Source organism: Hyperolius riggenbachi, chromosome 6 (assembly GCF_040937935.1).
Source record: "Hyperolius riggenbachi isolate aHypRig1 chromosome 6, aHypRig1.pri, whole genome shotgun sequence".
In the NCBI taxonomy this organism is placed as follows: domain Eukaryota; kingdom Metazoa; phylum Chordata; class Amphibia; order Anura; family Hyperoliidae; genus Hyperolius; species Hyperolius riggenbachi.
This window is the reverse complement of record NC_090651.1, coordinates 84,825,795-84,840,017: the sequence shown is the minus strand read 5'-3', so window position 1 is coordinate 84,840,017 and position 14,223 is coordinate 84,825,795. Positions and strand designations below refer to the sequence as shown.

General features: G+C 44.0%; 1 protein-coding gene across 2 annotated transcripts in view; it reads right to left on the bottom strand.

The window, feature by feature from the left end:
- The window catches only part of LOC137520979 (tenascin-R-like), a 1,317,931-nt gene extending 1,304,840 nt beyond the window's left edge, over positions 1-13,091 (bottom strand). Inside the window, exon 1 of one of the 2 annotated variants that reach the window (XM_068239627.1) lies at positions 12,837-13,091. The gene's annotated coding sequence lies outside the window, so the exon portion shown is untranslated. The remainder of the gene's footprint in view (positions 1-12,836) is intronic. The other variant, XM_068239626.1, reaches the window with a different exon arrangement.
- Positions 13,092-14,223: the final 1,132 nt, after the last annotated feature.

The following is a 14,223-nucleotide window of genomic DNA, read 5'->3' as shown; positions in this document are numbered from 1 at the left end:
CTCTAATTCTGCACATTTCATCTTGTTGAGTGAAGGACTCAGCACTACAAAGCTGGATATTAACACTGAATTCGGAAACAATTCTGACCAGGATCTCTTGACTTTAGCATCCTGACTGCCACATCAGTATATCGGCCTGGCCATTTGTCTTGATTAAAATGGTGTGTTGAGATTGCACCAATCACCACCTCACTTCCCTGCTGCTGATTGAGGGGGGGGGGGGGTATGGCTGTTAAAATCTCAAATGGTGCTGATCCAATGATGGGATTCCTGGGATAATGGCTGCATGAAATGTGCAGCCACGTGTTAGGGCCTCTTTACACCAAAATAGAATACCATCTGTGATGATTATAGAGTATGGGTAGTGGTGGTTTGGTTTCACAGTCAAGCTACTTTGGAAGGAGTCTGGAAAAGGCATTTAAAGTACCCCTTTTGCAAAACCAGAACTTTGTATATAGTCTACAGTCTTATTTGAAGAGATGCCCAGCATATGTCTGCTGAAAAGCCTGGACAAAAGTCATCAATATATCTAAACAAGATATACAAGAAACAAAATGTGGTCTTTTTGATTCTGAACTGATAAGGAAGCACTCTTCGGTGATTAAAGGCTCGTACACACACCTGACTTGTCAGCTGAGACAACCCCCAATGCCAAATCCATGAGCGATCTGCCGCACGGGTCTACTTAAATCCAGCAATGCCGATCCCATTGTTCAAGCCGCTCCCCCACCCACTTTGTGATGTCACACATCCGCTCCTCGTCATCCCTTTGCTGCCCCCCTGCATAGCAACACAGGGCGTCGTCAGCTACACAGCTGACACGCATGTGCAGCCCGGCCCAGTGATGTCACCCAAGGGGATCAGGTCCTGATCCCTGATTGGCGACATGTGTTGGAAGTGAGACCTAATACAAGACCTAACACTCAGCTGTTTTGCACTGGCGCGCAAGAGCAGTGTAATAGGAGCTTGCGCGCCAGTGTCGGCAGTGTCGGCAAATTAATGGAGGGGAGGAGCGGCTTATTTAAAACCGGCTCATTAAGCCCGACGTCATCATGGGGCAGATACGAAAAAACAAAAAACATACTGTATATGTATAGAAGTAGTCCCCCTACTTGTATACATATACAGTATGTTTTTTGTTTTTTTAAAGTAACATTTCATTAGTTTGTCAAACAGCTTCCCAGAAACAATAGAAATTATCCACAATATGCCTAAAAGCATCCTAATGCTCGAGCCATCTGTTTAAACGCATGGGACGAATTCAGTTGAGCACGGGCATCACAAGCGTTAAATTAGTAAATGAATCAGCCGGAAAATTGTTTGAGCTGCAGGGCGATAGTTTATTCATACAACACAAGGTTGTTGTTTTTTTTTACTTTTTCTAATTGAATCCTGAGTTTCTGCTATTATTCTAAAATCATTGTAAAATTATCCTAATGAAGTTTTCACAGTCAGGCAGGGGATGCCATATTTTCATACCCATGCCTCTTTAGAAACAAAACTGGAACCATATGCAGAATACACATCTCTATAGTTCAAAACAATATCTTGGGATTGCTTTGTCTGACAGTGTGTTAGGGATCCTCTACAGACAATCTCTGCTTCTCTGAACAGCATGTTATGGAGAGGGGAAGAGCAGAAAGAGACCAGAAGCAAGATGCTGCAGGGAAATACAAGAGCGACAGATAGCGATACTGTATATCCAACATGACTGCTGAAGAAGCAGCAACAGAGGATGAGGCAGGGCTGATTGGACTATAGACTATCACCTGAAATGATCATGAGCAATCATTTTGGATGACAGACATTTGCTGCACATACATAGGGTTAGCATTGACTGTGCTGGGTTAACCTCCCAGGCGGTAGGCCCGAGCGGCGGGAGCTCTATGCAGAGTATAGCGAACAGCAGGCGTGTTTACTCACCTCCCGGGGGATCCAGTTGTCGGTAGCCGTTGTCCTTCCTGTCCTCCAAGGCACTGAATCACTCTGGTGAGACTGCCATCAGTGATCTCACTACAGAGTTACAGCGCCACCTGGAAGACGAAGGAAAAATTGCAGCGCTGGAACCCAGGGAAGTGAGTGCAGGGGGCTGCTGCAAGCATTCTGGCGGCATGATTTTTTCCTGATTTTAGGGTCTGAAGCATACTGAAAAGACTCTAAAATCTAGAAATAATCATACCACCAGGGAGGTTAAAAGGAGGATTATTACGGTAGTTGCCAAGGGTAATTGCTAGCAGCACAAACAATCAAATGATCAACTATGAAAGTGTCTTGTTAGAAATACATGTAAACAAAACAGCATTCAAGGTTTGCTATGTGACAGGTCTTAGCAAAGTAAAGGATCACTAAAGTCAGGCAATAAGATAGACAGCCCCGTGGGTATCCTTCCAGCATTACACTAAGCTGAAGCAGATACAGCTGTGTGAAGCCCCTGCCATCTGATCAAAAAGAGTAAAACTCAACTGTTTGAGTAATTTCACAATGGAGATTTGACAAATGTCTACTTTTGACCAATTCCCTTTCAAGTGTCTTTTAAATAAAACAAACCAGCTGTTAGATTGGCCTGGTGGATCCTTTTTAGCCAAGGGAGCATTAGAGGGTAATGGTGATTGGCCTCCCCTTAGCTCTACATGTGACCCTGCTCTAGCCTCGGCAATGGTGCAGAGACTGAAGGAAGATGTCAATGGAGGGTATCCAGGGGGGTGCCAGAAATGCAGAAGAGACCAGGACCAGTTGTGGCTCACAGTCAGTTGATCTTAGTAATCAGCCAATGGGGAGGGATCAGTAAGGAACAGCTTACTATAGTGGAAAACGGACATTTCCTTGTTTGTTTTACTGCATCAGAAAACTGACAGTGAACAGATCCTATTTTATAAATAGGATTTATTCACACTTGTGGGATGGATTAAAAATGGAACAGGTCGCGGTATGGAATGCATTTTTGTGCAGTATAGGATTTTTTCAGACAAGCAGATGCATTCCTCATATAGCCTATGGTGGAAACGCATCTGCATCGGGCTCCAACCAGATCACCAACCTGGAGTCCAGCTCAAGTGGGAACCAAGCCTTGCTCCATTTTCTTAGTTTTTTTTTTCTCCTTTGTTTGTGGACTAAGGCACACTTTACATTTCACTTATATAAATACATGTCTAAAGTGGAATAACGTGCCACATAAATGTTGTGCTGTCTAACAACTGCTAATAAGCAAAGGCATCAGTGCTCTCCTAACTTCATACTGGATAGGATATCATTTGATCTTTTCTATGGCAACCTGGAGTATGTGTGATGACCGTGTAGAATATTACTCTACTGTTCCCTGAGTAATAAACACATAAATATGTTCATAGTTTCCAAGATATTTATGAAAAACAACTTTAGTTGGGTTTCAGTATCAAGTGCAAGAAGTCAGATTGTTTGATATAGTAATGTAAAGTCAACCTAAGCAACTGCCTGGGGCATACTGGTCATCAAGGGGCCCACCTACCACTTTCACTGACCACTCTCTTACCTCAACTTTCAAAAAAGACTACAGGAGGAAGCAAAAGCTTCCTTGCCTTGAGCCCCATTTATCCTAATAATTTCTGATATCCACTATGTCAGAAGTACAGTATCCCATAGCAACTAGTCAGGCACCAATTTATTATGGTGAAATCAGTAGAAAGTGGACCCTGATTGGTTGCTACAGACTGCATCTAGTCGTCTCAACTTATATTTCTTCATAAGAATAATCAGTTTTAGGACCTGCAACAGTTAAGCTGGAGGATTCATCAATAAATTGATATATGAGCAACAACTTGTATGCAGCCTGTCAGAATGTGGGTCCATCTTTAGATGTTTAGAGATTATTCCAACGTAATCTGCTGGCTGACGGCAATGTGCAGAGGGTGCAATTAAGTAATTCAATAGTAAGTGATTAAGTTGCACTGAGTTTATTTGAAATCTTGCATAAGGGAAACAAAAAACTAACCTCATCTGAATAGATGTTTGAAATGAACACTTTGTAACGTTAACGTTTGCCGCTGCTCCTTTGTTTTAGTAAATCACTGTATTGTGTTGTATAATTATCCTTAAGAGGTTCTGAGTGGGTTCCTGCTGAGCTCCAAAGGAGCATTTTACTCTGAAAGTCCAGGATAAATTAATTAAAAAAAGAAAAACATTAAACAGAAAACCAAGACATTCCTCAAGTTCCTGAAAGATTTTATAGTGTGCTACATCCATATGCTGCCATTCTTTGTAATAAGTCAAGCCAGCCCAAGGAGGAATACCAGTAGGACCATAGCTATACATACGACAGTACATAAAAGTACATGCGATAAGGAGGCAGTCATTAGCCAAGAATAAAAAGTGAGGTATTAAAGTCTTTTAGTTTAACAGTATTAATCACCAACTTGCCACTTGGAAATAAAGCATGTGGATCAACACATTTCTGCTGTCTATGGATGTATAAGGCCAGATCACCCATATTCTGACTTGGTTTGTAGAAAACAGCAGAGCTTGGATACTTGTTATAAGGTTAAAGTTATAGTCCTCTTCACAACATAAAGTCAAACATCCAGCTCCCATAGTAAACAACAGCATAGCAGAGGCACCTAACATTATTTTCAAATATGGGACTCAAGCCTTAGATGAAGGACAAAAAAATTAACAGAAGTCTTTCCAAGTCACAGACCCCAATAAATATCCTTTGTCTTAAGAGTAGGACCCCTTTGGGAACATTCCCTCACTTCACATCTGCAGGGAGTCACCTAACCACCACTGACCTAAGTTGAAGACAGGAGAATATTTTAAAATATTTTATGTTTAATTATTGCTGGACACATTGTATGGATAGGTATAGGTCCACTTTGAAGTTTGATGGGGTTTTAAGTCCATAAATGTAAAAAGCTGTTATTTCAAGGTGACATATTTCCCTACATAGATATAAGCTGTCTTGTTATCCAGTCCGGCTGGGAGACTCTTTAGGTGGTCTGTGGTGAACCTAGTAAATCCTAAAATAACGAACTCTCCTTAACTCCATTTCAGTCCCAAAAATATTTAAATCTGAGTTCAGCTAAGGGAACTTTAGTAGATGCCCTTTGTAAATGTTACCGGTATTTGCTACTACTGCAAACTAATGCTGTAAGACAGTGTGGCAGATTTATTAGTGGTACAAGGAACATTAGAGCAAAACTGGTACACAAATGGAGCAGATATCCACATCAGCAGTCCAAAAACATGACCTGTTGGTGGGACCTGTGGGAGGGGGGGGGGGGGGGGTTGGGAAACACAGTTGTAGGACATCATTCATTAAAATGCAAGGTGTCTACAATCTAAAATCTGAGGCAAGGTGATTAAGTTATTCTGTGCTGCTGCGTGAACCTGTAGAAGAACATGTATAGAAGATGAATACCGCTGCACCTCACATGGCTTCTTAGGCAGTGCTCGACCAGGTCAGCAAGACCTTTTGAACCATGTACAAAGACGAAAAGTCTGCACTTCATCCAATGAAAACCGCTTTATTGCTGGACGTATCCCCAAAAATCCATACAATCACACAGCTGTGTGACTGTGTGGATTTTTTGTGGATAAGACCAGCAATAAAGCAGTTTTCATTGGATGAAGTGTGGACCTTTTGTCTTTTTACCAGGAGAAGGACTTGGGAGCGATTTTCCTGAAGCCACTCATTGGTGCTTCAGAAATAATTTCATTGAGCAGAGACTGAGGCAACTCAGAACAGAAATGTATAAATATGAAAACAAAGGCACACTGTAAAGGGCAAGAAGCCCTTTCTGCTTTTCTTTCAGAATAGCGTTTTGTGCAAGATTGGATCAATATTAAATACTCTTTCAACTGCTGCTGCAAGCCATCTCTGTATTAAATTGCTTTTCCCACCTTCTCTTATATGGGATGTAGGCTGATACAAACTTGAGTAGTGAGTGTGTCTAGTCTAGTTCTGAGGTTCTCAGCAAGCTGTAGGCAAACCTCAGGAAATATATATGGAGGGTTCAGGGGCTACTTTAACCGGTCACAGCCAAAATGTTGCTTGTGTAATTAAAAATGGTGCATTTTAGATAAACCTACCTGAACAAGTATTTTAGTTAATACAAAGCACACAAGAATGTTTGATAAGCACAGCTATACTCATTTATGGAGTATTCCTAGCAAATATAGATGACAAGGGGTACTTGAGATGATGTTACTCATAACAGAAGACACTTGGCATATACAGCCTTTCATAGCTGTCTACATTTTATAAGTAAGGAAAAAATCAAACCTTCAAACTGTATACATGCTAAGTGTTTTAAAGGTAAAACACAATATGACAGATAATTAGAAAACTTCCTAAAATCCTTTATGGGTTCATAAATTGCACAGAGCGTTGCATTACTAAACAGTCTGACTTGTATTTAAGGTAAGCTGCATACATCTGTGGGACAAGCAGTCAGATAAGGCAGTTGGCAGAGTTAAAAATGCAGGCAAACCCCAGGGAATACTAGTGTTGGGTACATGGGTGCTTAAAGAGGAACTCCAGTGAACATTTTACTGTTGGCAGGTGATGTAGCTGCTGCATGGTTTTTGGCAGTTGGAAACAGCTGTAAACAGCTATTTCCAACAAGGCAACAAGGTTCACAAACAGGAAACTGCCAAAAGTTCGAACTTTTCTTGTGGGAGGGGTTTCTTGTGGTAGGGGTTTAACCACAATATCAGTCATACAGCGCCCCCTGATGGTCTGTTTGTAAAAAAGGAATAGATTTCTCATGTAAAAGGGGGTATCAGCTACTGTTTGGGATAAAGTTCAATTTTTGGTCGGAGTTCCTCTTTAAACTTAACACAGTCAATAGTTCACCCTTGTAATTAAAAATAGTCAATTTAATATAAACAACTCAGAAAAAGTATTTTAGGTGAACAAAAGCACACGAGAATGTTGGAGAAGCATCTATACGCAATTATGGAGTATTCCTAATCCTAACAAATGTATATGCAGGGGTTAAAAAATTGCACAAAGCCTTGCATTGCTAAACAGTATATAGTCTGACTTGCATTTAAAGGGATACTGTAGGGGGGTTGGGGGAAAATGAGTTGAAGTTACCCAGGGCTTCTAATGGTCCCCCGCAGACATCCTGTGCCCACGCAGCCACTTCCCAATGCTCTGGCCCCGCCTCCGGTGCACTTCTGGAATTTCAGACTTTGAAGTCTGAAAACCACTGCGCCTGCATTGCCGTGTCCTAGATCCCGCTGATGTCACCAGGAGCATACTACGCAGGCCCAGGATGGTCTGTGTCTGCACAGTACGCTCCTGGTGACATCAGCAGGATCTAGGACACGGCAATGCAGGCGCAGTGGTTTTCAGACTTTAAAGTCTGAAATTCCAGAAGTGAACCGGTGGCGGGGCCGGAGCATTGGGAAGTGGTTGCGCGGGCACAGGATGCCTGCGGGGGACCATTAGAATCCCCGGGTAACAGGGCCGGATTTCTGCAAAGGCCTCAAAGGCCATGGCCTAGGGCGGTAAAAAATCAGAAGGATAAAAGGGCGGCAGGACCTGAGAGAGATAAGAGGCTGCATGTCAAAATAAATCATTTCTCCTGCTCCGAAGCCGCCCCGGCTTTGCTGCACACACAGTCAGAATTCCAGAGCTCTGTGTATTTTCCTTACTTCTTGGTGTGCGATGAGTGCTATCTCCTAAACATACAAGCTTCAGTTTAAAGAGGAACTGTAACGGTAAAACGTCCCCTGGGGGGTACTCACCTCGGGTGGGGGAAGCCTCAGGATCCTAATGAGGCTTCCCACGCCGTCCTGCGTCCCTCGGGGGTCTCGCTGTAGCCCTCCGTACAGCCGTGATGCAATATTTACCTTCCTGGCTCCTGCGCAGGCGCTCTGATGGCTGTCGGCTCCGAAGTAGGCGGAAATACCCGATCGCCGTCGGGTCCGCTCTACTGCGCAGGCGCAAGTCTCCGGCGCCTGCGCAGTAGAGCGGACCCGACGGAGATCGGGTATTTCCGTCTATTTCCGAGCCGAATGCAGCCACAGCGCCCCCGCTGGAGCCAGCAAAGGTAAATATTGAAATTACAGTCGGGCCTGTCGCCGGCTGTTCAGAGGGCTGCAGCGAGACCCCCGTGGGATGCAGGACGGCGTGGGAAGCCTCATTAGGATCCGGAGGCTTCCCCCACCCGAGGTGAGTACCCCCCAGGGGATCTTTTTCAAGTTACAGAGTCTCTTTAATGCCAGTGGTGTAGAGAAACATGGATTGCCATGTGCTTGCTGCTGCAGTCTGTGACTCTGGTTGTCAGAGCCGGGACAAGGTCCTCCAGCACCCAAGGCTGAGACACCAAAGTGCGCCCCTCCATCCCTCCACCCCAGCCGTCACACACTGATTACTATTAGACTAAGAGGCATCCCAGGGCCCCCAACACCTTAATCTCTAGTTATCTGGCTTGCAGTCACTTCCATGTATCTCATTTTCTTATTTCTTTCTGCTTCAAACACAATTAGGAATGACAGCTGAATGAATTATGCGCCCCCTCCTACACTGCGCCCTGAGGCTGGAGCCTCTCCAGCCTATGCCTCGGCCCGGCCCTGCTGGTTGTAGACAATTTCTGATACAGTAAGGTAAACATTTTAACAGAATTATTTCCACTTTACAACTCAAGCTGGGCTAAACAATGTATTGCTGGTCAGACTCTGTTAATGACTTGAGCCATTCCTTCGCCTCTCTCCCCCTGGATTGTAAATCTTAAACAGAAAGATACGTTTTTTTTTCCTTAGAGAGATTTATGACAGCCCATTCTAAGCTAAATCTTAACCCCTTGCTGGCTCATTTTAAAAGCAGCAGTACTGTCTGCAGTAGTATGAGATAGACAACTTCTCTATAGTTATAATTGCAAATGTACTGTTGTATACTTTTGTATTGTTACATTCTGTTTTGTATACCAAAAGTAATAACATATACTAAAAATTAAAATAGATATATTTGTACCGTGTTGGCAAACAGTAAAAAAAAAAAACCTGTGAAAGAATCAGTACAATAAATAATATAAAATAGATGCAACAGATCTGTGATTACAGAAGAGCAGAGAGGGAGATGAACGCCGCTCTGCTACTTCATGCCTGGTACACATCATGCAATTTCCCATCAGATAGACGGGTCGAATCGATTATTTCTGACAGGTCCAATTTGATTTCTGATCATTTTTCTAATCGACTTTGTATAAGTGATCGGAAAATCGATTCAACCTATCTATCTGGAGCATACCAGGCATTAGGGACTCAGTGCTCTGACAGGAAAAACAATCATTCATCATTTTTCAGAGAGAAAACATTCATAGGTATACACTAGGGATGGGACGACGAATCCGGCGAATCCACGAATCCCTCAAATATTGGGAAATATTCGAGATTCGTGCATTCGAATCCCGACGCCATTTTCCACTTTGCGAATCCGCCGAATCCTGACACTGCATCACCGCGCATCCGCCGCTCGCACTCGTCCTCCTCCGACCCCCCCCCCCCCCCCGCGTCTCCTCCACCCGCCCCGCGCCTCCTCCGCCCGCCCGCATACATTGTATCAACTCACCTGTCCAGTGGAGCACAGAGCGGCAGACCTCTCGCTCACTTCCTGGTTCCCTCTAGGGACGCCTTTTACAATGACGTCATCAGTAAAAGCCGGTCCGGCCACTAAAGGGAACCGAGAAGTAATGACGAGGTCTGCCGCTCTGCGCTCCACTGGACAGGTGAGTTGATACTTAAGCAGGGGTGAGCGAGGAGGCACGGGGGACGGAGGAGGCCATGGGGGTGAGCGGAGGAGGCACGGGGGGGGGGGGGGGGGTGGAGCGATACCTACCTACCTACCTACCTACCCCTATACCTACCTAAAGGCCCCCTATACGTACCTACCGGCCACTATACCTACCTACCTACAGGCCCCTATACCTACCTAAAGGCCCCTATACGTGCCTACCTACCTAAAGGCCCCTATACCTACCTACCTACCTAAAGGCCCCTATACCTACCTAAAGGCCCCCTATACGTGCCTACCTACCTAAAGGCCCCTATACCTACCTACCTACCTACCTACCTAAAGGCCCCTATACCTACCTACCTACCTAAAGGCCCCTATACCTACCTACCTACCTACCTATACTTAAGGCCCTATACCCTGCTACCTATAATGAAGGTCCCTTTAACTACCTACCTACCTACAGGACACTATACCTACCTACCGGCCACTATACCTACCTACCTACAGGCCACTATACCTACCTAAAGGCCCCCTATACGTACCTACCTACCTACCTACCTACCTAAAGGCCCCTATACCTACCTACCTACCTAAAGGCCCCTATACGTACCTACCTACAAACCTACCTACCTACCTAAAGGCCCCTATACCTACCTACAGGCCTCTATACCTACCTACCTACTTAAAGGCCCCCTATACGTGCCTACCTACCTAAAGGCCCCTATACCTACCTACCTACATACCTACCTATACTTAAGGCCCTATACCCTGCTACCTATACTGAAGGTCCCTTTAACTACCTACCTACCTACAGGACACTATACCTACCTACCTACTGGCCATTATACCTACCTACCTACAGGCCACTATACCTACCTAAAGGCCCCCTATACGTACCTACCTACCTAAAGGCCCCTATACCTACCTACCTAAAGGCCCCTATACCTACCTACATACCTACCTATACTTAAGGCCCTATACCCTGCTACTTATACTGAAGGTCCCTTTACCTACCTAAAGGCCCCTATACCTACCTACATACCTACCTATAATTAAGGCCTCTATATACCCTGTTACCTATACTGAAGGCCCATATACCCTGCTACCTATACTGAAGGCCTATATACCCTGCTACCTATACAGAAGGCCCATATACCTTTCTACCTATACTGCAGGCCCCTATACCTTGCTACCTATACTGAAAGCTACCAATATTGAAGGCACCCATACCTAGCTAGCTATACTGAAGGCACCTTTACCTCGCTACCTATACTATGGGCAACTATACCACGGATCGCACAATTCTTATGTGCAGGATTCATTAGATTCGGGATTCGAAAGGTTCGAGATATTCGAGAACCTTTTCAGATTCGGATTCGGATTCGAAAAAATTGTGGATTCGTCCCATCCCTAGTATACACGAGTCACTAAAACAGGCATTTCCTCCTGCAAACAAGTGATCGTTAGTCAGGGTGTTGGACGGAATGATATTGAGTTAAGGTGCATACACACATCAGACCATAGTCTTTGGAAAATGAAAGATCACAGACCAATTTTACCCCCTTCCATGTAGTATGAGAGCCATACTTACACAGTCTATTCTATTGAGCTGAACTCCCCATCAGATAGAAATCTTTGCAAGATGCTGAACACAAAGATGTTGTACACATTCAAAAGATCAGTATCTGCAAAAGATCTGTTCCTGCAAAAGATCCATTCCTGCAAAATGCATTCATTGGGCCTGATTCACAAAGCGGTGCTAACAGTTAGCACCCTGGTGAAAAGCCCTTTATCATGCCTAAACTCAGTTTAGGCATGATAAGTTTAGGTGTGATAAGTTTAGGTGTGATAAGTTTAGGCATGATAAGTTTAGGTGTGATAAGTTTAGGCATGCTAAGTTTAAGCGCCAACTGCGTTAGCACCGCAGTGCACAGCTGATCAAAAGTTTTACTCTAGCAAAGACTGGTGCACTTCGTATAAAGTTTAATGGCGCTGCTTTGCGTGCGGGACTTTGCAAGCGATCTAAACTTATCTAAACTTAGCATGCCTAAACTTATCACACCTAAACTTATCACACCTAAACTTATCACGCCTAAACTGGCTTTTCACCAGCATGGTGCAATGGTTATCATGCCTAAAGTCTTTTAGGCATGCTAACTGGGTTAGCACCGCTTTGTGAATCGAGCCCTAGGTGTGATAAGTTTAGGTGTGATAAGTTTAGGCATGATAAGTTTAGGTGTGATAAGTTTAGGCATGATAAGTTTAAGCATCAACTGGGTTAGCACCGCAGTGCACAGCTGATCAAAAGTTTTGCGCTAGCAAAGTCTGGTGCACTTCGCATAGAGTTTAATGGCGCTGCTTTGTGTGCGGGACTTTGCGCGCGATCTAAACTTATCTAAACTTAGCATGCCTAAACTTATCATGCCTAAACTTATCACACCTAAACTTATCACGCCTAAACTGGCTTTTCACCAGTGTGGTGCAATGGTTATCACGTTATAAAGTCTCTAACTGGGTTAGCACCGCTTTGTGAATCGAGCCCATAGTCTATGATATCTGCAGATCCTCATATGTACCTTGTTAAACAGACATTCATCTTCAGATGAATGTGTATGCACCCTGAGTGTGTGTGTGTGGAGGGGGGGGGGGGGGGGGCGGTTGGTGGTACCGGGCCTAGGGCACTGGGAAGTCCAAATCCGGCCCTGCCGGGTAAGTTCAACTCATTTTCCCCCAACCCCCTTACAGTATCCCTTTAAGGTAAGCTTCATATATTTGTTGGATAAGCAGTCAGATAAGGCAGTTGACAGAGTTAAAAATCCCTCCCCAACAATCATCCATTTTAGGTGTAACAATCAAGTACAGAGATTAAATCCTCCAATGCAACAAATATCTCATTTAAGCCTCCAGTATTATCACTTGCACTGCTCTGTTCATAAGTTTACTATTGCCTTGGCTTTGGTGTAAGTGAGGCAGCGTTGGGGGAACATTGCTGAGCTGTCCTCCTCAGTGCATGCTGGATGAGGGATTGTGCGGTGGGAAGTGGATGCACTGCGCGCTGTCCAAGGTGCTGAATCGGAATCAGCTCAGCTAAAGCAGATGGCTAAGTACTAGAGAAACTCACCTTGCTGTGAAGGCTGCTCTGGGATGAGTACAGCGCTGATGCAGATTGCTGATGGAGAAATGTTGGCTTGTTCAGCAGCTTCCAACACAATCCAGCAGAAATTGGATGTTTCCAGTCCCCTATTCTCTGCTGGGGACAGCAAAGGTCCTCTGACAGATCTGCCGGGCTTATCTGTTGCAGGCTTCCTGGGATCAGACTGCCTGTGCAATTTGTGCACCCGTAGCTGTTCCTGATGGGGTTTATTAGAGTGCAGAAGAAGCCAAACGCTGTCATATTCCTTCTCCCTCTCAGCCCGTCAGCTGTGTTCAATCTACCATGGCCCCCTAGTGGACAGAAAGAGACGTGAGGGAAGGAGGGGGGATGCAGTTGGCAGGATTAAATCATTGACCCCCAGAAAATAAATCGAGACACAGCATGGCTGCATAGCAGGTGGCTGCAGAACTCTGAGCTGTGTAAATCTTCCACTTATAGCTGGAAATATTAATTACATGTTTGGAAGCTGAGGACACCGGTTTACTTAGGAGATATTATATCACCTAGATAAGATTTACATGTTTCGTGATGTATTGGACACCACATGTAATTATCTTTGCAGCGTTTTATTGTATTATAGCCATATGTCTTCTATATAATTGCTTAAAGAGAAACTCCAACCAAGAATTGAACTTTATCCCAATCAGTTGCTGATACCCCCTTTTACATGAGAAATCTATTCCTTTTCACAAACAGACCATCAGGGGGCGCTGTATGGCTGATATTGTGGTGAAACCTCTCCCACAAAGAAATTCTGAGTAGTACTCTTGGCAGTTTCCTGTCTGTGAACCCTGTTGCATTGTGGGAAATAGCTGCTTACAGCTGATTTCAACTGCCAAAACAGCAAGCAACAGCTACATCACTTGCCAGCAGTAAAAATGTCACCATGTGATAAATGTCGGAATATAAATCAGGGATTTAAAATATTTTACAATGGGCAAACACTGACTAAATCATTTATACATAATTATTGTAAAAATGAAGCACTTTTTTTATTACATTATTTTCACTGGAGTTCCTCTTTAACTCAAAAGAGCAGTGGACAATGTGCAGTATTCAGTGATGCATATCAGCCCTTCAGCATCACTCTTATCTTTGTTCTGAGGGCTGTGATATGAGGGAATGTGAAAAGTAGTGTCTATAAGTTACAGAATTGGAAAACAATTTTTGATGCTTTTATGGCATTAAATTAATTTCTGTTTTAATGGCTGTACTGTACTATTTAGCAGGCTGTTGTGGTTAGGAGCAGAGCAGCGCACAAATCCATTACTGGGACTCTGTCTTGATAGGTAAGTAGTACCGATATCTTGACATTGACAACCGTAATAAATGGACGCCTGGAAAATAAGGAAAT